The sequence below is a fragment of the Lynx canadensis genome, chromosome D2, assembly GCF_007474595.2.
Source record: "Lynx canadensis isolate LIC74 chromosome D2, mLynCan4.pri.v2, whole genome shotgun sequence".
Classification (NCBI taxonomy): Eukaryota; Metazoa; Chordata; class Mammalia; order Carnivora; family Felidae; genus Lynx; species Lynx canadensis.
Window position 1 is genome coordinate 44,883,160 of NC_044313.2, and position 23,470 is coordinate 44,906,629.

The 23,470-nt window shown below is 42.4% G+C and overlaps 1 long non-coding RNA gene across 1 annotated transcript; it reads left to right on the forward strand.

Annotated features, from left to right (window-relative positions):
* Positions 1-1,841: 1,841 nt before the first annotated feature.
* LOC115527735 lies at positions 1,842-23,231 on the forward strand. Its single transcript, XR_003973003.1, has 3 exons — positions 1,842-1,952; positions 16,194-16,196; positions 23,217-23,231. It is a non-coding gene; the product is annotated as an uncharacterized LOC115527735 (long non-coding RNA).
* Positions 23,232-23,470: the final 239 nt, after the last annotated feature.

Below are 23,470 nucleotides of genomic sequence, written 5' to 3' on the forward strand. Positions count from 1 at the left end.
GCACATGGTAGGATGGTGTTCTTTGCCTCATTCCAAGTTAGGTGTGGCTGTGTGAAGAGGAGTGATGTGTGCTACTTCCTGCAGAAGCTTGAGCAGCCAGCCAGTGACCTACCACACTCTGTTCTTCCTGTTGTGGTGGTCATGCAGTGTATGTGGAGGGGAATTTTCTCTTAGCCAGGGTCCTGGAGTGACTAAAATAATCCTGGTGCCCTCTGCCCCTGACCTGCAGTAGATGTGCGATGTGAGCAAGAAATGTTTGTTGTGTTAACTCTAGAGTTTGGGGGTTAGGACTGCAGCTTACCCTGACTGAAAGTCACTGAAAATCAAGTTTGCCAGGGTAAATACATTTCTACTCCTCCTCAAAGTAATTTGCTACAATCCTGTTTTTAAATCTTAGGCATCTATAGAACATGTTGGATGGGGTACTTTGGCTGACCTGAGTGCCTCTGTTGACAAGAAATAGATGTGCTTTTGGCTTTTGGTGTGAGTGTGGGTGTTTGGTCTCTTTCCAGGATGCAGGGACTCTGAAAGAGCCAGTGGATCCTGGACATAGACGTTTGGAAAGAGAGCAGAGGAGAGTTACGAATGGTTTTCCTTAATGCCAAAATGATTGGTTTAATTCCTGTCTAGATCCAGTGTCCCTTCAGATACAGTCTCGACTCCCCTTTTCTCATTGCTCTTAACCCTTCCCTGTAAGTCACAAAAGTTGTGTTTGGAGGAACTTCATTAAATGATGTATTCTTTCCTGTAAAGAAAACCCACTTGTCAACATTTTTAGCATGCCTGTTTCTGTTTGAGCACTTGGTGGAAGTCTATGATCTTTGGTGTCCATTGAGGGTTCTATTTGAAGGAAAGCAGGGGCAATGCCAAAATTGATGGGATGATGGGGAGATATGTCCCTGAGGCCTCGTTGTTACTCCCTCACAGTATCCAAAGGGCCAGTGGAAGGATGGCAATTATTTTATTTGGTAATCCAATTGTTTGTCCTTGGAAAATGATAGGATGAAGAGTGGAAGTCACCAATAATACTTTTCCCACTGCTATTTATGACCCCTGCTGCTTTTTTTTTTTTTTTTTTTCTGTACTAAGGATTAAACCTTAGAGGAGGTTTGTAGAAGAGCGGGAAACTATACTAAAAACATTGGCAGACACCTGTAAGCAACTGTATATCTGTCCTCTTCAAAGGAATCTCCCCTGGAGACTGTATACTTAAATGTGATTGTTGTGTTGCCGACTTCTAGAGCTGCTTTTAAGTTTTTAAAAATATTCTTAAATTTTTTTAACTGGATGAATTATATGTAAGGTACCGTGCCAAGTAGGGTGCTAGATTTTGAGAAGTAATGATGAATAAGTTGGTCCAGGATTTTTAGCAGCTATGGGGGACCATAAACCAAGTGCTTTCACTATGGATTTAATAAACGTAGTAGATGTTCTATACAGGATGCTATGGAAAAGTAAGAGGAGGAACACCCAATCTAGACCAATGCCCCAGGGAATCTTTCCTTGAGTGTGTAAGTGGTTCTTCAAGTGAAGTTTGGGGAGAGCAGATAAGAGTTCTTGTGGAGGAGGAGATGTGTTAAAGATCTGGAGGTAAGTGGCAAAGTAAGATGTAGAGTAAACTTGCATCTTCATTTGGATGCTTAATGCATATATCTGGAATTTAGGGAGAATTGTGGAGATAGTCATACAATCATAGATCTTTAAAACCATGGATCTGGATAAGATAACATAGGGAATAAATGTAGATAAGAAGCTCAAAGATGGGGAACATTGTACGATTAAGAGGTCGGGGGTGCCTGAGTGGCTCAGTTGGTTAAGCATCAGACTTTAGCTTAGGTCATGATTACGTGGTTCGTGAGTTCAAGCCACCTGGCGGGCTCTGTGACAGCTGAGACCCTTTAGCCTGTTTCAGATTCTGTGTCTCCCTGTCTCTTTCTGCCCCTTCCCTGCTTGTTTGTTCATTCTCTCTTCCCCCACCCCCGCCCCTGCTCTCCCCCTCTTCCCCCTCCCCCCTCCCTTCTCTCTCTCTCTCTCTCTCTCTCTCAAAAATACTTACAAAAAAGTCATGGATATTGTTTACAGTAAGCTTGGTTTACTCTATTACTTGTACTGAAAACCATCCAAAATACTGGATAAAATAAGGTAACCCCCCTCAATTTTAAGAGCAAGACTAGAAAGATGGTCTAAATTTTGGGAGAATAAACTGAAGTTAGATACATGGGTTATTGGAATCTCCAAATCTGGAGGATTTGTGCTATCACATGCTTGGGCTTCAGTTAAATGGCCTAAAGAGCAAAGGGGACTGACATCCAGGACCTTCCTCAGGTGGGATGTCTTCGAGTCTTTACACATTAAGCAGAGGCTGCCATGGGTTAAATCTAAGGTGAAGTAGAACTAAATCCAAATGCCTCTCCGCCACCCAATAATAGGGGACTGTGGAGAAGCCTGCCTCTCTACTAAAGAACGTAGGAAATGAAAATAAAACCTATCATTCCTGAGCTGTGACTGCAGACTGGCCTTGGCATAGATGTGCCCCCTCCATAAATGTGTACCCTGGGTGTGCCAGGTCACCTCAAGCTGAGACACTGGCTGGAAGTGCTTCTATCCCCAAGATCCCTGGCAAAAGCAAACTAAGAGCATCTCTGGAGGAGAGCACATTCATCCCTGGTCTTAGACACTCTTTACAAAATTCTCAAAGGCAGTGTTCACAAGTAAGGTCACAAGGCAATGTAGCGAGAACCAGCCCCACACACACACACACACACACACACACACACACACACACACACACACGGAAATAGACCACACAAACTTCAGATAATAGAATTATCAGGGATAGATTGAGACCATTACACTTCCTGGTTTTAAAGAAATGACAACCTTAAATATTAAATCTATAAAAATGACAGATCAAAAAAAAAAAAACTACATAGAACTTCTAAAAGTGAGAAGTTCAGGAACACTAAAAACTCAATGGAGTTATTTGGCCAGATTAGACTCCTTGAACAACTAGAGAACTACCATATATATCAGAAATTCTTCAAAATGTAACCTAAAAAGGTGGGCAGGGAGAGGGTGGATGGAAAATGCAGATAAAAAGATCCCTGGAGGGATGGAGTTAAAGTTTAAAATTTCAAGAGCAGAGAAAATGGGGCAGAATCATTACTTGAAGTCATGACTGATAATTTTTTGGAGTGTATTGAACGTGCATGATACATGGAAAGTTCCGTAGTTCCTTCTGCCCCACCCCCATCCATTGGGAATACATTCGAAGACCCTCCCCCCCCCCCCCCCCCACAGGATGCCTGAAATAGTGGATAACACGGAGACCTTTATACATTATACTTTACATGCTGATGGCAAAGTTTATAATTTGGGCCCAGTAAGATTAATAGAACAATTAGAACAATATACCATAATTAGTCACGTGAATGTAGTGTCTCTCAAAATCCCTTATTGTGGTGTACTCATCACTAGAATGATGGGAGATGGTAAAATGCCTACGTGATGAGATGAAGTGTGAGGTGAAGGACCTTGGCATCATGATGTAGTGTTGGGCTACTCTTGGCCTTCTGACTGCATGTCAGGAGGAGGGTCCTCTGCTTCTGGGCCTTGGTTGATCTGGGTAACTAAAGCCACAGAGAACAAAACTGGATAAAAGGGACTACTATACACCTAAACACAACAGAGGGGAAAATGTAAAAACCAAATCTTAAATCTTAGAGGAAAAGAATCACAGGGTCTTCAAAGGAGTGGCTGATAAACTGGCAATGGACTTTTCAAGAGCAAGGATAAAAGTCAGAAGATGTGTTGAATGTGCTGAAAGAAAACAACTATAATATCTGACGGGCAAAAGCCCATTTCAAGAATGGCAATACAATAAGGCTGTTTTCAAGTACAAAAGAAGTGAGCTTTTTATCAGCAGGTATTACAAGATGTACTTCAAGTGCAAGGAAGGTGATCTCAGGACTGAGGAACAGGAGTGCATGCGAAGAAAGTAAAAAAAAAAAAAAAAAAAAGGTCAATGTAAATAAATCAGGTGTATGAAACAGTAATATAATGGTAAGATCTCTGTATTCTCAGGTTTTTATATTTGGGAACAATGTAAATGTTAAACTTTAGACTTCGATAATTGAGTGCATGTTATAACTTTTAGAATAATTTTATGGATAAAATGTTTGGGTCCCCACTCTGGGTGTTAGGGCTTCAACATTTCAATGTGATAGTGGTAGGAGGTGGGCCTTAGGGAAATCATTAGAGTTAGGGTGGGTCATGAGGGTAGAGCCTTTTAGATGGGCTCAGTAGCCTTTAAAAAGAAAAAGTGCTCTTTCTCCTTGCATGAACATGTACCCAGGAAAGGCCATGTGAAGACACCATGAGAAGCGGTCATCTGCAGCCCAAGGATAGCGCTTACACCAGACACCAACCCTGTTAACACCTTGATCTTGAATTTCCTGGTTTCCTGTGTTTCTAGAACACAAATTTCTATTAAGTCCCCTCATCTATGGTATCTTTTTTTTTTAAATGGCAACCTGACTAGACTAAGGCAGTCTCTCAAAAGGTACAAAGAAATAAAAATACTGTCCAAATGCGAGAAAAGTCAGAAAAGAAAGCAAACACAATATGCAAAATAGGATGGTAGATTTAAACTTGAGTGTTACATCAAATGTAGTGAATGTTGAAGTTAAATGCAAAGATCATCAGACTGGATCTTAAAGCTCTTAGAAACATCACATGCTATTAAATGGAGATCTATATATTTTTTAAAGTTTGTTTTAAAAGAATGAGGTAGGGAGGGACAGAAAGAGGAGGGGATAGGATCCGAAGTGGGCTCTGTGCTGACAGAGCCCAATGTGGGGCTCAAACTCCAGAACCCGGAGATCGTGACCTGAGCTGAAGTCAAATTGGCTGAACCACTCAGGTGCCCCTGGAAGGCCTCTATTTAAAATATAAGAATTCAGGGGCAGCTGGGTGGCCTACTCAAGCACCATGTTGGGCTCCATGCTGGGTGTAAAGCCAACCAAAAATCCCAAAAGGAAAAAAAAATATGCAGAGGCACCAAAAGGAAGTTAGTATAACTAAATCATCAAAAAATGGACTTCCATACTAAAGGTATTACTAGAAGTAATGAAAATCCGTTCAAAGTGATACAAGGTTTAGTTCATCAAGAGAACATGAAAATTTAAATTTGCTGTGGTTCTAAGTCTCAAAACTTATAAAGCGAAATTTGATCTGAGAATAGAAAACCTACAACCATAGTGGGAGATTTAAAGGTCTCTTAGGGAAGACTACTATAAGAGTTGGTGGTACCTCTGGGGGAGAGAAGCTTTCATTAGGAAGTAGTATGTAAAGGGCTTCTTGGAGTTACAGAATATTCTATGTCTTTGTCTAGGTAGTGATCACACAGTCCTAGACTTCACAATTTCTTGAACTGAACATCGGTATTACTTTTTTGCGGGTATATTACATGTTCCTATAAAAACAGTAAACAAATGAAAACAAAGATCAGCAACCCAGTTAAGAATTGAGAACCTATGACTGGTGTGGTAGGAGGAAAACCGAATGATGTCTTGGAAGGCAAGTCCAGAAAATACGTCAAAGATGAACAAATGTTACATGCTGTTAAGTACATTAACACAAAGACTGAATATCTATGTCTGGATTCAATTTTGTGGATGCTATTGGAGATGCAGACCTGAATTGCTTTGGCAAAACCTGATTGGAGTGGGTTGAAAAAAGACCAGAGAAAAATCTGAGGTAGTTACTGTACTCATTTGCCAGGACTGCCTAAATGTAGTACCCCAAACCTGGTGACTTGAACAATGGAAATGTATTGTCTCCTGGTTCTGAGGCCAGAAGTCTGGATCAAGGTGTTGGCAAGTTTCTCTTTTGAAGTCTGTGAGGGAGAATTTGTTTCTTGCCTCTCTCCTAGCTTCTGGTGGTGTGCTACCAATCCTTGACCTTCTTTGGCTTTTCTTGCATCAGCCCACTATCTCTGCCTTTATCTTTGCATTCATTCTCTCCACGTATGTGCTTCTGTGTCCAAATTTCTCCTTTTTAAAAAGGACACCAGTCATGTTGGATTAGGGGCCTGCCCTATGCCATCCAGTAGGACCTCCTCTTAACTACGTTTGCAAAGACCCTATTTGGAAATAAGGAACATTCTGAGGTAGGGTTAAGACTTCAATGTATGGTTTTTGGGAGTAATCACTCAATACATAATAAGTATAGGCAAGCCTTACGTGGAGCAAAGAGCTGGAGTTGTCTGGAATATGTAGAGTCAAAATCCACATGTATGTATATTTAAAGATGGGGTAATGAAGAGTGTGTTGGTATGCTGGTTTGAATGGCCCAGTCGAAAAGGGAAGAATTGGTGATTAAAGATAGAGGTGGGTAATTGCTTGAGAGCTGTTCTTTTGCAGGTAAGAGGGTTTATGGTCCGTGGCCTAAGCAGAAACATGGGTCTTGAGAGATGAAAGCACCATATCCATGGTAACTGCAGGGAAGGCAACCATGCTGGTAAACATGGTAGTGGCATGGTGTGGAAGCTCTTGTCTGTTTTTGTCAGGGAATGGAAGGAAGATCATCAGCTGTTAGGAGGGAGAGGAGGTGGTGGATGGTTGCTAAGGGAGGATAGGGTGTGAAATGGTCTTATAAAGTAATAAATGCAGTGAGCTTGCTGGGGCACCCTAGGGCTCATTTTAGATTAGTGGCTGTGAGTTTAAGGCGTGACTAATTCCTATAGTGTGTGCTTGTCTTTAGCCATGGTTAACTGTGTGGGTGCAGGGACAGAGTAGGCAGAGATTTGGACTGGAGATGGTTTTTGTCAGGTGAATATCACAGGGTGAGTGTGGCAAAGGAGTTGATAAAACTACCAAGTGAATGATTATACGATGGACCATTGAATCGAAGTTGGGTAAAAGAGGAAGTAAGGATATGGTGGTGTTAGGGACAGTCCCTGTGAGATGAGATCAGAGGATTGGTGGGGTTGAAGGATTCTGGAATTCTGAGGTCTTCTCCCCAGCCTGTTTCCACTTATCCAGCCTTATTTTCTACTGTTCTCTCCATCAGTCCCCTTCAGACACATCCATCTATTCAAGGTTCTTCAAACACCCCTGATGAACTCCAATCCTGGGTCCTGTGCATTTGCTGTTACCTCTGTGAAAGAGCCCTCTTACATAATCTGTATGGCTCAGTCTCCCATTCAGATCTTTGCCTTATCAGAAACTAAACACTGGATGTTTGGTTTAAGGTCTCCTATCAATCCCATGTGAGTTCTATGAATGTAGAGATTTTTCCTCGTTTTGTTCTGGGTGGGAAGCATCTTGAACAGTGCCTGGGACACAGTACTTATTAAGTAAGGGAATAAATTCAGGGAATGATGAACAGAGTAAGGCTTGAGAGTGAGCTTGGAGAGGAACAGTTGTAGGTGATGGATGACATTGTCCTAGGGTATGATGTTGAAGGTAGGTGGTTTAAAAAAAAAAACAAAAAACCAAAAAACCAAAGTCGCTGGAGAAGGGGGGGGGGGGCGAGGAAGTTGGATTACTCCAAGGAATCTCAAAATCACTAGAAATTACAGTTCAATGCTAGAGTGACAAAGAGATAAAATCCGGGAGTGACAGGTCTGTTAATTGCAACAGGAGGGAATGCTGTGTTGTCTCATGGGGTGGGTTTCAAGGCTGGAGTTCTTTTTCTGTGTGCGTGTGTCTGTGTGTGGCTGTCTTGAGCAAGCACACATGTGGAGGGGGGCAGAGAAAGAGAGGGGGAGAGAATCCCAAGCAGGCTCTGTACTCAAACTCATGAAACTTCGAGATCATGACCTGAGCTGGAACCAAGAGATGCTTAACCAGTTGAGCCACCCAGGCACTCCAAGACTGAAGTTCTTTAGGGAACGGAAGGGAAAATTGGTTGAGAATGTGTAAAGCAAAGAGGATGGGTTACCTCCTTGCTAGGCTCAGTGGTTGGGAAAATAATCTGCACTTGATAGGGTTGCAGAGAAATCCATGCTCTTGGGGGGAAAACCAACTTTGAGTGGAACAGGAGAATAAAGGGAACTTCGAAAAAAGATTGATATGGGGGTTTTACTGATGGTGCGTTGTAATATAGATCCTAGAGGAAAAGGTTTAGGAGTTGGGGTGAAACTAGGGATACAGAGCCTTGTGAAGAGAGTCTAGGTGATGAGGGGTCTGTTTGTGCCTTTTTGCAATAACAGATGGCAAAAGGGATCAGCCTTGTTGGAGTCAGGGCAGACTGGTGAGGCTTCAAGTTCTGAAAGGTGAGGGAAGCAAAGGGTGGGATCTTGTCAGGACAATGCACTGGGGTTTCCTTTTCCCTCTTGCCTGTAATGGTAGTGGGGAAGCTGGAGAGGAGTGGTCTCACTGGGGCATTCAGGACTTAGAATATCCTTTTGTATCTGTTTTCTAGGGCTACTGTAGTAAAATACTTCAGATGGGTGGTGTAAAAAAGAAAAATGTATTTTCTCACTGGTCTGTCAGCTAGAAGTCCAAGGTTCATCAGGGTTGGTTTCTTCTGAGACCCCTCTCCTTGTCTTGCAGATGGTTGTCTTCCCTTGGTCTGTGTCAGTGTCCTAATCTTGCCTCCTAAGGATGCCAGTCAGACAGGATTAGGGCCCACCCATGTGACTTCCTTCTATCCTGGTTACCTCATTAAAGGCCCTATCTCCAAATGTGGTCTCTCTCTGTGCTATTGGAGCTTAGGGCTTCAGAACCTAAGGGGGAACAAATTTAGGGGGAACGCTCTTCAGCCCCAAATACCTTTATATTCTAGAATAAAGACGCAGCATTCTAAAGGGAACTATTTTGAGGTTGTTACTGATCTTCATTACTGCACATGAAGAAATGGAGATCTGGAAATGTTTGGGGGCTTGGTCAAGGTGACCCTGCTAGAGCAGATTCTGGAACTCTCTAAAACAGGCCATTCTGTCCCACCTAGGCTTATACTAGTTGTTGAAATCTAGTGGAGTTAACCAAAAGAAAACGATCTGGGGGTGCCTGGGTGGTTCCGTTGAGTGTCTGACTTAGTTTTGGCTCCGGTCATGATCTCCTGTCACTGTTCATGAGTTTGAGCGCTGCATTGGGCTCTGCACTAACCGTGCAGAGCCTGCTTGGGATTCTTGCTCTCTGCCTGCCTCTCCCTGCCCCAACCCCATGTGTACACACGCTCTCAAAATAACAAAAGGATTTCGATTCTGAATAATTCCTATTGCCAAAAAAGATCTGGGGGGAAAAGTTCACTGAGGGAGGAGTTATGACTCCTAACATTCATGCTTCTTGATGTTAAAAAAAAAAAAAAAATCCACTTCTTGACATTAGTATTTTTACATACGGGGATATCTAGGTTGAGAGAAATCGAAGTTGGTGAATGTTACAGATAACCAATAGATCGGGCTTGTGGTTTAAAATCTGTACAGTGTCCAGTGGACCAGCCAACATTACACATACAGATAGTTTGCTCCAGAATGTCTGTGTTTGGATGTCAGGTAGCATATAGAGGCCCTGTGGGTATCAGGACTATTCAAGATGATGATTGGATAATTCCAAAATAGAATCTCTCAACAGACTTGGGAATAAATGCACAGCTTGCCAAGATGATGACCTTGAAGGAAATGGCAGTCATTTGTATCTTTTAACATTCTATCTGCTAAAAGAAAAACCTTTTTGTGGCTTCAGTTCACATACTTCTATTTATGTTACTGTAAGCAGATCACTGTTTTGAAAGGTCAGTCCTTTCAAAAGCCTTCCATTATCACTTAGCAATTAGTTCAGTGCTTTATATGTGCAAAATGTTATTTTAAAAAGGCTATTTGTTATGAAGTGTTTTCCGTTTTGTTTCCTCTGAAGAAATTCTCGGTCTATTTTATTAGACTCAGAAAACCCTTCTCCTTCTCTGCCCCCCCCCCCCCCCCCCATCATCCAATTCCAAGCTCTCCAAAGCTGGTAGGCATGGGAGAAGCTTATCATAGTGGTGAAGCACATAAGGGCAGATTTATTTGCTTTGAGTTTTAAAGACCTCCAACGGGGGAGAGGAAGTTGAATGTTTGTTATAGTCCTATCCCTAAACGTAGTTTCTGACTTCAGTGTTCTTGTCTCTACTGACTGTACTTTTACCTTTCAGTGCTCCTCCAGTGGAGCTCTTGGGCTCTTTATCTGTCTACCAAAGCAGAAGCCTGTTCCTAGGGGCTAAGCCCGAGCCGAGGCCTGTCCAGGAGATATCTGTATCTAGTCCCTACTAAGGGTGGTTCTCTCATTCCACTATGAACAGCTGTGTCAATGCAGCAGGTACCTTGGACAGCAAAAATACCACTTACCCTTAGCTCCACTGCGCTTGGGTCTGGGGAGCCCAGTCTTTGAGGCTGTGCATCACACTAAATAGAACTGGGCTTCATTGGTGATGCAGGGGGCTGCATAGCACAGCACAGGCACTGGGTAAAGTGGATGGCCATTCAAGTCTTCTCCCACGTTTCTAGCTCTCTAGCCCCATTGGAACATTTTATCTGTTGCCTTTTAAAACTCGGCGGTAAAGACCATGTACAATAGACTACATTCATTTAGGGTGTACATTTTTTTTTGACTGATGTATATACCCATGAAACTTTCACTACAATAAACAGAACATTTTCATTGCCCCCCCTCCCCTCCCCTATTCCTCTTTGTAGTAAATCACCTTCCCTCTACCTCTAGTCCCACATAACTACTGATCTGTTTGTCACTGTTCTGTATTAGGTGGCATCTTCTAGAAATGTATATAAATGGAATTCTCCAGCAGGTACCCTTTTTTGGCTGACCCTTTCCTCCCCTACTCAGAATGATCTTGAGATATAAGCCTACTATTTTGTTTTTTTGTTTATCCCTTTTACTTTCTGTTCCTTTTAGTTTTCCTTTCCTCCTGACTTTCGATTGTCTAATTTTTTTAGAATTTTGTCTGAATTTATCTACTGGCTCTTAAGCTCTCTGCATTTCTTAATGGCATTTCTAGGGATAAGACTAAAGCTCTGGGTTAGTCATCAATTAATTGCCTCTCAGTTCCAAATCCACCCCTCCCTCCCCGTTTTGACCTTGGAGCTAAAATCTGCATAGTCCTCTGCCATTGCCAGCTGGTGCAATGGCAAGCTTTGCCAATAGAGGGCACTAGAAGGCTGCAAGTGTATGGCCAATGAGAGGGTTTCTTCTCTTGGTTCTTGGGTTCTTTTTCCTCCTATGCCCTAACTGCCCACATGTTAGTATGTGGAAGGTCCAGGGCGTGCTCACTCTCCAGAGGTTCTGTCACCCAAAGGGACTTTTCCTGCTGACCAACTCAGGCCTACCAGCATCTCACCAGGTCATGTTCTGTGAGATCAACTCTAGCCTGCTGTGCCCTTGTGTGAGTTTCTGGGGGCACCCAGAAGGCTGTTTGTTCAAAGACCAGCTCTGTCTCAGATATGCTGGCAAAGTTCTTGGTCTCTGGAAGGCTGTCTGTACCTGTTGTGGCCACAACTTCTCTAGCGAGGTCTTCATCTTAGCCTTCAGAGGGAGCTAGGTCTCTTCCAAGTTCTTTGTTCCTGCCTTGTGTTTTCTCTCTCAGGTCTAGGGGTAGTAGCTGTGTTCTAGATTTGCTCTTGCTTAGAGTCCTCACCCCTTTAAGTAGATAATGTTTTCCTAATTTTTTTCTACTAAATTTGCTCCATTCACATAATGGGCATGGTTTTTGTCTCCTGACCGGATCCTGATTGATACAAAACCCATAGTTAACTGTAGTAAATGCTACAATATTCTAAGCTAATGTAGAAACTCTGCAACCGGGGGCATCTACTTAACATCTTTTGTACTACAATTGCCATATAATGTTTCTACTTAAAACATTGTCTTGTTGGGTTTAGAACCTATCTGTTCAAGAGAAATCCTGAGGAAAATAAGTTCTTTACACTTACCTAGATATTTACTATTGAGATTTTTTTTTTTTTAACATTTAGTCATTTTTGAGATTGAGAGGCAGAGCATGAGCAGGGGAGGGGCAGAGAGAGAGACAGAATCTGAAGCAGGCTCCAGGCTCTGAGCTGTCAGCACAGAGCCCGATGCAGGGCTTGAACTCAGACCATGAGATCATGACCTGAGCTGAAGTCGGACGTCCAACCGACTGAGCCACCCAGGTGCCCCCAGATATTTATTTTCACCCAAGTAACTGAATTTTCCCCGTATCCTTTCTCTTAAGCCTAAATAACTTCAGCATTTCTTATAGTGCAGGTGTCCTTGTTGGCCGATTATCTAACTCCAGTGTTACCTGTGCCTGTCTTCATGTTGCTTTCATTCTTGAGGGATATTTCTGTTGGATGTAGAACTCCAGGTTGACATGGTCTTCTGTCCTCTATGGATTTGGTGAGAAACTTGCAGTTATTCGAATCATGTACCTCTTTACATGTCATATGTTGGTTTTTACCAATGTTCTTATTTTTCAGTTTTTATTTTTAATCTTTGCTTTTTGGTAGTGTTCTTGTGATATGCCTAAATATAGTTATCTTTGTATTTATGCCATTTGGAGTTGGCTCAGCAAGCTTGAAAGTAAGTTTGCGTTCCAGTCCTCCCTCCATGTGGAGGTGGGACCAAAAAATGGCAGGAATGCTAGTTGGAAGTGATGTCATCCATTATTCTCTGCACGCCCCCCCCCCTTTCCTTCACTTTTTTTTTTCCCCTAGAAGTCTATTCTACTGTTTGAAACTTTCCCACAGATCACTAGGCTCTTTTCTCATTTTTTTTTCTTCTCAAATTTTGGGTTTTTCTTCTCTCCATCTCCCCTTTCTCCCCTTCATCATATTCGTTCTGATATTAACCCCATGCAGGGGATTTTTAATTTTCATTATTCTGCACTTTTAAGGTTCACTTTTTCCTTTTTTTTTTTTTTTTGGTCTTGTAACATTTTTTTCATTGTATTTTCCTTTATCTTTTTGAGTATAGTTATAAATAGCTGGACTTCACCCAAATGTCAGTTTACCCCTCCACCCTCACTGCCCTCTTTGAGGTGGAATGTTTGTAGCCTGCCCTGCCATTTGTGATTCAGGAGTCAGCCAGAGACTGGGGCAGAGTTTAAAAGCATTGGGTTCCCTTTCTTTGACTCTTTCTGGATGCCCCCTCCCCCCTTACTGCTGGCAGCCCTGGGCTCTTCTTCCCTCTAGACTGAGAGATGATGGGTTTCTCTCAGGAGTAACTCCATGCCATGTGACCACAGCCACAAAGATGGGGGACACCTGGTGCCAATTGCTTCTTCCAAGTTTCATCTCTCCTGCAAATTTTTCCAGCCTTTGTTCACTCCAGAGCAGATTTGGGTAGTGTTTTAGTATTGTGTCCAGGATTTATATTTCTGAGGAAAATAAAAAATTTCAAGGGGATTTGTGAGCCAGGAAATTACCTCAACTAACAAATAGGACTCTCTTACCCACTGTTTTTACTGTCCGGGTGGTGAGACTGGATCTCCTTTCAGACCCAGGTATATAAGAACTAGAGTTTTATAATGTAACCTTATTTATGTTTAGAGACCTCAAACCTTCTTGGACTTCACTTTCTTCCTGGCTTGTTTCCCAGTCCCAGGGTCCTATGACCTGGCACAGTCATTGGTCAAATGGGTCACTGTGCAGCGATCTTAGTGTACATATGTGGCTCCATCAGATCACTTTATTCCCTTCTAACTACACATACGAGGCTACTTCTGTTCCCAAATGCTTAGAAACAAGCCACTGTTGGCTTTCTAGGGTCATCCAGTTCTGTGGTGGCACTGTTGGATATGAGCTATGGGCCCTCCTTCTCCAGGGACCCCAGACCCCTTTCTTTCTCTAGTTTTCGTCAGAGCACAAAGGGAATCTTGGTCTAATCTAGGACAGATTCTTCCACTGAGTTACTTCAAGACTTTTTCCTATAATGTCTGAGAATTTTTCTCAGAATTCAGATTTTTGGAATATCAGAACCAGAAACACATAAAAAAATTTTTTTTTTTTCCTCACCCTGGCCATTGTTTTCCCTGAGGCTGTGAGCCCAGAGCTCACCACTGTATTGTATGAAGGGCAATGGGAAGGCCAGGGAAGGAGAAAACCTAGGAACAAATTCCACAGCTTGATAGATCGAAATAATACTCAGACAGGGAAAATGTCTTATTCATCTGATTCCTCAGCTTGTATTTCAATGCCTGGCATATGATTCCTCAATAAATGTTTATTAAGTCAATGAGCTAATTTGCCATGTAATATTGGGCAAGCCTCAATTTCTAACCTCCTGTTCTCTGAACTATAAAAAGAGGATAATGATACTGATGTCAGTGTTGTTGTAGGATTGAGATTATTCACTCTTTGTAAAGAGTTTTCTAATTGTACTTTCTCATCACTGTTATTATAAACGTTCACTGAGCTGAATAGTGCTTGGAATCTTTATCCCAACTCTGGGTGATTCCAGGCAGACCCAGTCAACTGGAAACACACTTTTATCTTTCTCCTAGAGAAGCTGTACAATTTCCATGTATTTTTTTCTGCTCCAATTATTTATCCTCCTGATGACAGTTTTTATGTCCGTTTGCGTGATGATTTCTAGATGAGAATCGATTTTGGATTAGATTCTACCCAGCATGGTGTAACTGGTACAGTCCTGAGAAAATGATAGTAGGATTGTATCTCTTCTTAAAGGTACACTTCGGCTATTTATGTTATTTTAGTTCGAAGTTAAACTGCGCTCTAATCACATGACATGTTAAGATGCACTTTCGATGTGCCTTTTAAGTATTCACACAAATGCTTTCCAGATCTCCTTATGAAGGAAAGATCGAATGATCTCTCTTGTTGAAACCTCAGTAAATGCAGCCAGTGTTTAATGAGAACTTCTAATTTTTGATGTCTGTGTACTCATGTAAAAAGGACCTCACCAGTTCCCAAAGAACAGCAGTAGGAAGGGCTGGCTGGCACTCAATGGCCTGGTGTTTTCCAAGGAGCTCCTAAAACATGGCAGGTTGCACATATGGTGGTTTTCAAAGTCTTAAGGATAGCTGGACCGGCAACATGGCAGATACCTGAACCCCAGACAAGTACTGGGGCTCAACTATGAGAGCAAGGCTAAGGTCAAGATTTGGGAGATGGAATGATATGCATATGAAATCTGTGTAAGGTCTCCAGAAAGGGAGACCCAGTATGAGGGCTACTAGTCAAGCTCTATGGTGACCACAATTAATACTACTGTAGTGTATATTTGGGAGTTAAGAGTAGATCTTGGATGGTAACTCTGAGGTCCTGAGGGAGTTAACCTTACTGTAGTTATTTTGCAATATGTGCATTTATCAAATCACCTTGTATACCTTAAAATTCTGTTACATGTGAATATCTCAAAGTGTGGAGGGGAAACAAGCCCCAGATCTCAAACATATCTCCATGTGGAGGTGGGGCAAAAGATTGGGAGGCTAGTAGGTGATGTCAGTGTTAAAGTCTCCCCTCCAACCTTACGGATCTGAATCCAGAGAACAAGGGTGTTGAGGACCAGGAAGTCCAGTCCCTGAAGGGACTGAGCTGCCGAGGCAGAAACCTTGTCTTTGGGTAAGAAGAGGTTTTTCAATGATTAGTTCAATAAATATTTACATATTTTTGCTTCCTGTATACAAGGCTCTGTTAAATGCTCAGATAAGAGAAAATTTACATTTAATTAGCCCCTTTCAAAGTATTTTTCCTTATGCTGTATCATGTACTATATGTTATATATGTACACATAATGTATACTATATGTGTACACATGTGTATCATATGTATGCGACACAGCATATACAGTATATGTGTGATACGACATCTGTTTCCTGTGGTACATCGATGTCCTGTATACACCCATACTTTTTTTAGGAGGGCTCTTCTGTATGTTGTAGTGTAGATTCTGGAGCCAGAGTGAGTTTAACAGAGTTGATCTTGGCACCACCGAATGTTTAGTAGCTGTATTTTCTTAGGGAGGTTAACCTCTCGGTGCTTTAGTCACTGTATCTGTACAAATACTTGTACCTATTCATAGGGTTCGTGTGAAGAAAGGTATCATTTCCTGGAGAGTTCTTGAAACAGTGCCTGGTATGTGCTCGGTAATTGCTGTTTGTTTGCTGTCATTTTGTGGGGCTGGGGAGTTGGAAGCCAGGTTCGTGCAGGGCCAATATGGGTGATTACGGGTCATCCTGAGCAGCAGTGAGTTCAGTCAGTGATGCAAGAAGCTGAGTAGATGAAGTGAGCAGGATTTCTGGCTACAGACTTTGGAAGGAGGCTCTGAGAGCCTGATAGAAAGGGAGTCAGAAGTCACAATCTGATAGAGATGTGCCTTTGGAAGCCTAGGCAGAAAGCCTGACCCCGGGGGGTGGGGGGTGGAGAGCATGGGTTCTGTTGTGGGTAGCAAGACCATGTCTGCACTGTGGAATTGAGCATGTGAAAACAGGCATCTGAGGTACTAAGGTTGGGGGTGGTGGTGCACAACATTATGGGCTGTGAGCCAGTAGAGGGGACCTCTTAAATTCTTCGTGCCTGTGGACAGGCGTGGCCCAGCCAAGATTTGCCTGTAAATTGGATTTGTGGTAATAACCATAACACCAGTAACAAGGCTACTGTTACTCACAGTTGCACTTACTGACTGCATACCATGGATCAGGAACTGTATTAAATCTTCCATTCACAAGAACCTTATGAGGGATACTTATTTTTCAAATGAGAGTACTAAGCACACAGGTATTAAATGTCTTGTAAAGACTGCAGATGAATAAGTGGAGGGGTCAGGTTTGAACCTAGGCAGTCAGACCCTTGCTCTTAACCAGTTAGCATACTGCCTCTTAAAACTTGGACAAAGCTGTCAGACATCCAGAGAGAAAGAGGTCAAATATAGTGGAGTTGTACCATCTGTGTATTTATATTGTAGGAATTCACCAACTTGAGCCTGGGAGAGAGAGGGAGGAGGAGAACTATGAATAGAGCAGGCAGTTCAGCCCATCACTCCTTTCAATGAACATGTGATCCAGACCCAGAATAAGAAATAAAAAATGGGAAATAGCTGTTCCTTCGGTAGGATTTTGTGTGTCGTGGGAGAAGGCTCTCACTGAATCATGATCCTAGCATTTAAATACAGTTTCTGTACAACATAGCCCTTACGTGCAAGCCATGTGTTTCACCTTCAAATTCAGTGGAAGACCTGCCTGTCTTTTCCAAAGCTGGAGGATAAGCTGTCCAGGTTACAATTACTGAGAAATGGCTGGTAGGTCTCCAATGTAGTGTTGCCTAGGGAATTAGAAAGAGTGATTTTCATTATAAATGATCTTTCCTTTGTGCTGACCAACTCCTTGGGTTCATGTTGCTGCCATTTTTCTTACCCCTGTGAGGGGAAGGAATGGGCTGTGCTGAAAGTTTATCAAACTCAAAATTATGAGCATACAGTGTGATCCAATGTGTTTTCTGTTTCTTGTGTATTTGAAAGTGGAGATGACTAGATTGTTGCCAGGTTAAGGTCTTGCAGTCCTTTGTTTAGATTGTACATTTCCTGCTTGCCTTTTGCTAAGCCTACCCCAATGCTTATTTAATCTCAATGTATTTTTGTGTAAGTGGGTTTTTCCTACACACAAAGGAAGTAGAAACTGGGAAATGAAAGCAGAAATGCCTGCAAAACTCTCCCAGCATTGTTCAGTGATTAGATAGGGAGGTACATGGAATTTCCATTTCAATCAGGTTTTCCATTAACCAAGATATTGCCTTGGTTCCCAGTTTAAGTTCTCAGAAACTGCATCAGGCCACTGTGTTATAGGTACCAGTAATGAAGTGGTCCCATGGCGGTAGAGAGGCTTCACTCAGTTTTCATGTGAATATCTTTGCAAAGGCCTGGTGAACTTAAAATAGCACCAGATAGTAACTTGGACTCTAGCTACTGTCTTCAAATTTTTGAGCCATTATATTTTTGTTGGGAATAGTGACATAACCCTGCCCATCATGTGAGGAAACAGCTTCCCTTAAAAAGAGAAACAAGCTTAAAGCACTGCAGTTTTTGCTGGGATTGCTTTGGGGCGAGATTCCAATAGGGTTCGCTGAACACGTGGTCTTGACTACCTCCCTTGGCACTAGACTTCCTTGAGAGTTTGTCTACTGCTATTGGGTAATCATTGCCTGGCTGTGTGGAATTGTGTGTGTTGGGGGTAGGAGAGCAGGGAAGTGGGCACGGACTTTAAAAACCTTCAGGAGTGGGGAATAAAATTGTATTCATTGGGTTCAATGGGGGAGAATCAGGGAAGTTCACAAAAACTATATATGAAATTCTAATAGGGAAGAGAATGGAACGAAATTTTTTTAGTTAAATTTTATTTAAATATTTTTTTAAAATTTGCATCTCAGATAGCATATAGTGCAACAATGATTTCAGGAGTAGATTCTTTAGTGCCCCTTACCCATGTAGCCCATCCCCCTCCCACAACCCCTCCAGTAACCCTCAGTGTGTTCTCCATATTTGAGTCTCTTCTGTCTTGTCCCCCTCCCTGTTTTTATATTTTTGTTTGCCTTCCCTTATATTCATCTGTTTTGTCTCAAAGTCCTCATATGAGTGAAGTCCTATAGTATTTGTCTTTCTCTAATTTCACTTAGCATAATACCCTCCAGTTACATCAACATGGTTGCAAAGGGCAAGATTTCATTTTGATTGCTGAGTAATACTCTACTGTGTGTGTGTGTGTATATACCGCATCTTCTTTATCCATTCATCCAAGGGACATTTGGGCTCTTTCCATGCTTTGGCTATTGTTGATAGTGCTGCTATAAACATGGGGGTGCATGTGTCCCTTTGACACAGCACACCTGTATCCCTTGGATAAATGCCTAGTAGTGCAATTGCTGGGTCGTAGGGTAGTTCTATTTTTAGTTTTTTGAGGAACCTCCATACTGTTTTCCAGAGTGGCTGCACCAGCTTGCATTCCCACCAGCAATGCAAAAGAGATCATCTTTCTCCACATCCTTGCCAAGATCTGTTGTTGTCTGAGTTGTTAATGTTAGCTGTTCTGACAGGTGTTAAGTGGTATCTCATTGTGGTTTTGATTTGTATTTCCCTGATGGGTGATGTTGAGCATTTTTTTCATGTGTCAGTTGGTCATCTGGATGTCTTTGGAGAAGTGTCTATTCATGTCTTTTGCTCATTTCTTCACTGGATTATTTGTTTGGGTGTTGAGTTTGATAAGTTCTTGATAAATTTTGGTTACTACCCCTTTATCTGATATGTCATTTGCAAATATCTTCGCCCATTCTGTCAGGTGCCTTTTAGTTTTGCTTACTGTTTCCTTTGCTGTGCAGAAGCTTTTTATTTTGATGAGGTCCCAGTAGTTCATAACTGCTCTTTGATCTTAGTCTGAGGTGCAGCCTGAGAGGTGGCCACAATGGATGGCGAGTGGGAAGAGGGGGCTAATACCTGCAGAGGCCACTGGGTGGCACCTTCCTCACGTCTGTTTAGAGGCTGAGGGGGCTATTCACTGAGTGCCTACTACTTACTCACTAGGGATAGTTAATATTTGCTGTCACCTCTTTTAGTCTTCACAGAAACCCTGTGAGTTTGCAAGTAAGGTTCAGAGGAGTTTCCAGCCAGTAGGTTGCTGAACAGGTCTTGTACTGATGTGTCTGACACCTGCCACGAGTTTTTCTACTGTCTTATTCTCTCTACAAAATGGATGTGAACATGTACTTTAAAGAATGTGTATTGCAGAAAACTTGCACTAAAATGTATGAAGATGATGATGCCACCTATTGTCCTATTATCCAGAATTAATACCCATTAATACAATTAATCTTGGTTATGTTTCAGGTTTTCTCTGGTAATGTGTTTAAAACAATTTCTTTCCCCACTTAATATTTAAACTTCTGTGTATCTTTTTAAAAAAAATTTTTTTTCAACGTTTATTTATTTTTGGGACAGAGAGAGACAGAGCATGAACGGGGGAGGGGCAGAGAGAGAGGGAGACACAGAATCGGAAACAGGCTCCAAGCCATCAGCCCAGAGCCTGACGCGGGGCTCGAACTCATGGACCGTGAGATTGTGACCTGGCTGAAGTCGGACGCTTAACCGACTGCGCCACCCAGGCGCCCCTAAACTTCTCTGTATCTTAAGACAGGGCAACTAGAACCATAAGTTTTAGTGTGATGGGGAACTATGGAACAAATAGGAAATCAAAATTGTGAATTGTTTGAACTTCTGAACCTGTGTATGTAACACGTCTGAATCCAGATCAAACAAAACTTCAGCTTGTTTGCTGTTTCATAAACTTATACTGGAGTACAAAGATGGTGTAATATTGCCTGAGCGAAGGTAAGAAAGCAACTGAAGTTCTGCCAGATCTGGTTGATAGCCCTTTTCCTTGAGAGAAGGGGCTCATAATTCCTTCAGAGAAGAAGTTGGGAGATTAGGTAGGACTGTATAGCAGCCGTGAGGATGTCCAAATCAAGTGACGCAGCGGTACAGTTTCTTGGATTCTTTAAGGAAATTAAGGAAACCACTCTACTAAAACAAACTACATGGGGGGAGATGTTCATTCTGCATTGTCTCTAATAGTGATTGACAACAACCTTTATGTCAGGTAGGAGATTGTTAGATAAAATAATGCAACTGTCCCCTGAATAGAATATTCAGGCTTTCTGATGGCGGAAGATAAGGTGTCAACAGAGTTAAGATTAACTGAACGCCAATAATCATGCTAACTTTGATTTGCTTAGTGCTTCCTGTGTGCTGTATACCTCTCCACAAAGTATTCGATCCTCTCCAAACCTGTGTATCAGATGTTAGCATTTTCCTTAAGTCCAGAAGGCTAAGTGATGTTCCTTGCCCAAGGTTTAAAAGCTGGGAAGTGGAAAAATGTTCGAGTTTTACAAGTAAGGTACAGGAAGGAACGCAGGGCAATGAGGGGTGGGGCAGGCTTCACGTGAAGGTGCAGCAGCATGGAGGGCCATCTGAGGAGGTTTTGGTTGGCTCTTCTGCTTTCTTCCTTTCACTCGTGCTCCCATTCCTACTTCCTCTACTTTGAATAAGAAAAGTGTTCAGAAATCTGGAGCCCTTGTGCTAGAAGGCATCTATGCTTAGTAACTCCAATTTCCTTAGGTAAGCTAATTTCTTGAGGTGTTGCCCTAGACGAGGGGATGGAAGTTGGATGTAGAAACCCAGTGAAAAATGAGACTTTGTGGAAAAGAATAACCATGTCACCTAAGATTTATCTCGTAGCTTGTCCCAGAGGCACCTCTCCTCCTGGGAAAAAAAAAAAAAATGCTCTGGGCAATAGTCATAAAATAAAGCTTTTTATCTCCCTGCTTCCAGTCTGCTTCTAGAGATACATAAACATTCACGAGAGTATCCACAGGGATTTGCACACACTGGCTCTGTGCAGTGGTGCCCTGGGGAAATAGAGATCCGAGGTTGCAATTCAGTTGTTTTTAAAGGAATATTCTCTCTAGTAGAGAGACAACATTGGTGAATCTGCTGTGTTTGCCTCTTTTCTGATTAAATCAAAATCTCAGAATAAATCAATCTGCCTTTTCCCCCCATTTAAGCCACCACTGATTCAACTTCGATCTTTTTACCGCTCACCTGGATGAACGCAGCCACCTCCTAATAGCTCTCCCTATTCTGGTCTTTCTTCCTCCCTGCGTTCACTTCTCCATGTTGTGCTGCCAAGGGGGAGCTTCCTAAAATGCAGATATGGTATTGACCATCCCTTGCTTAAATTCATCTAATGGTGCTCCATTTATTCAGTATAGAAATGCCCTTTCAACACATTAGAGAAACCTTCACGATCCCTGCCTACAGTTACAGTACTATTGCTGGTCCCTTCTTATGCTCCGGATAATCTAGCCACGCTTGCCGTCATTCCTGAACAAAGCAGGCTCTGTTGCAAGACCTTCGCAGATGGAGTTTGTTCAGTCTAGGACATACTTCTAGAATGACTCCTCTTCAATGTCATTCTGTCTGCGAAGCCTTGCACCATTATACCCTAGGTAACCCTGAACATTCTCAGGTGTCAGATAACAGAATCCACTGTAGGTAGCATATGCAGGAATGGATGAATTGAGGAAGTTACTAGTGCTTCCTGGGTTGTTGCAGGGGCTGGGAAAATAGGTTCTAGGCTCCTTTTCTAGGCATAGCTCCTAGGATGACCTCATGGTCTGGTTCTGGTTAAGTAGGTATGTCTGCCTCTCAAATCCAGATCTTGTGTAGATGTGTTTGGGGAGAACTGAAGCCACATAGCTACATGGTAGCAGCAATGGAGGCTCAGGGCATTTTCCTTCTTGATTCTACAATGAGAAGGCAGAATTACAAATGTGGATAACTTATAAAAATGTAAAAATAGAAGATAAGGGGTGGCACAAATGACCAAGTTCCATGAGGTCCGTTTTTTTTTTTTTTTAATTTCCTGTAATGTTTATTTTTGGGAGCAAGGGAGACTGTGAGCAGGGGAGGGGCAGAGGAAGAGGGAGACACAGAATCTGAAGCAGGCTCTGGGGTCTGAGCTGTTGGCACAGAGCCTGATGATGTGGGACTTGAACTCATGAACCGTGAGGTCATGACCTGAGTTGAAGTTGGACATTTGACTGAGCCACCCAGGCACCCCTACCATGGAGTCTTTTCTTCTTCAGAGAAAAGTTTGTTGATCTGATCCTCTAGAGCATAGGGATTTGCTGAAATGATCTGTACAAGTCGGGACTTAAGTAACCTTAAAAACTTACTTTTTTTTTTTTTTTTAATTTTGAGAGTGTGTGAACAGGGGAGGGGTGGAGAAGAGCAAATCCCAAGCAGGTGCATGCTGTGACAGCCTGGAGCTGTACTGGGGCTCGAATTCCTGGAACTATAAGATTATGACCTGAGCCAAAATCCAGTGTCTGAGGCTTACCCAACTGAGCCACTCAGGCACCCCTAAAAACAAGTCTTCTGATTGTAGTTCGTTTAGATATTTTTATTAGGAGCCATCTAAAAATGGGTGGAGCTATTTGAAAGTAGATTTCCAGAACTACAGTGTTCCTTTTGACTGAGTTGATGTATGCTACTGCCCACGTGCATTAGAAGTGGAGTTTATGGTGGTACCTGGGTGGCTCAGTTGGTTAAGCATCTGTCTTCGGCTCAGGTTACTTCCCAATTTATGAGTTCAAGCCCCTCATTAGGCTCTCTGTCAGTGCCAAGTCTGCTTTGGATCATCTGTCCCTGTGTCTCTGTCTGCCACTCCTCTGCTAGTGCTCTCTCTCCCTCTTCCCCTCCCTCCCTCCCTCCCTCTCCCTCCCCCCCTCCCCCCCTCCCCCCCCCTCTCTCTCTCTCTCAAAAAACTAAAATTTCTTAGTGTGTTAGTACATGTCTTAAAGCCTTGTTGGCTGTGAAGAGCAGATCACAGCATTAAAGTGGGTTTTGGTAATTTGGGCATTTAACACACACTGGTTATTCACAGGTGGTTCACAAAATTCAGATGCAAATATCTGAATAGCTATGTAATC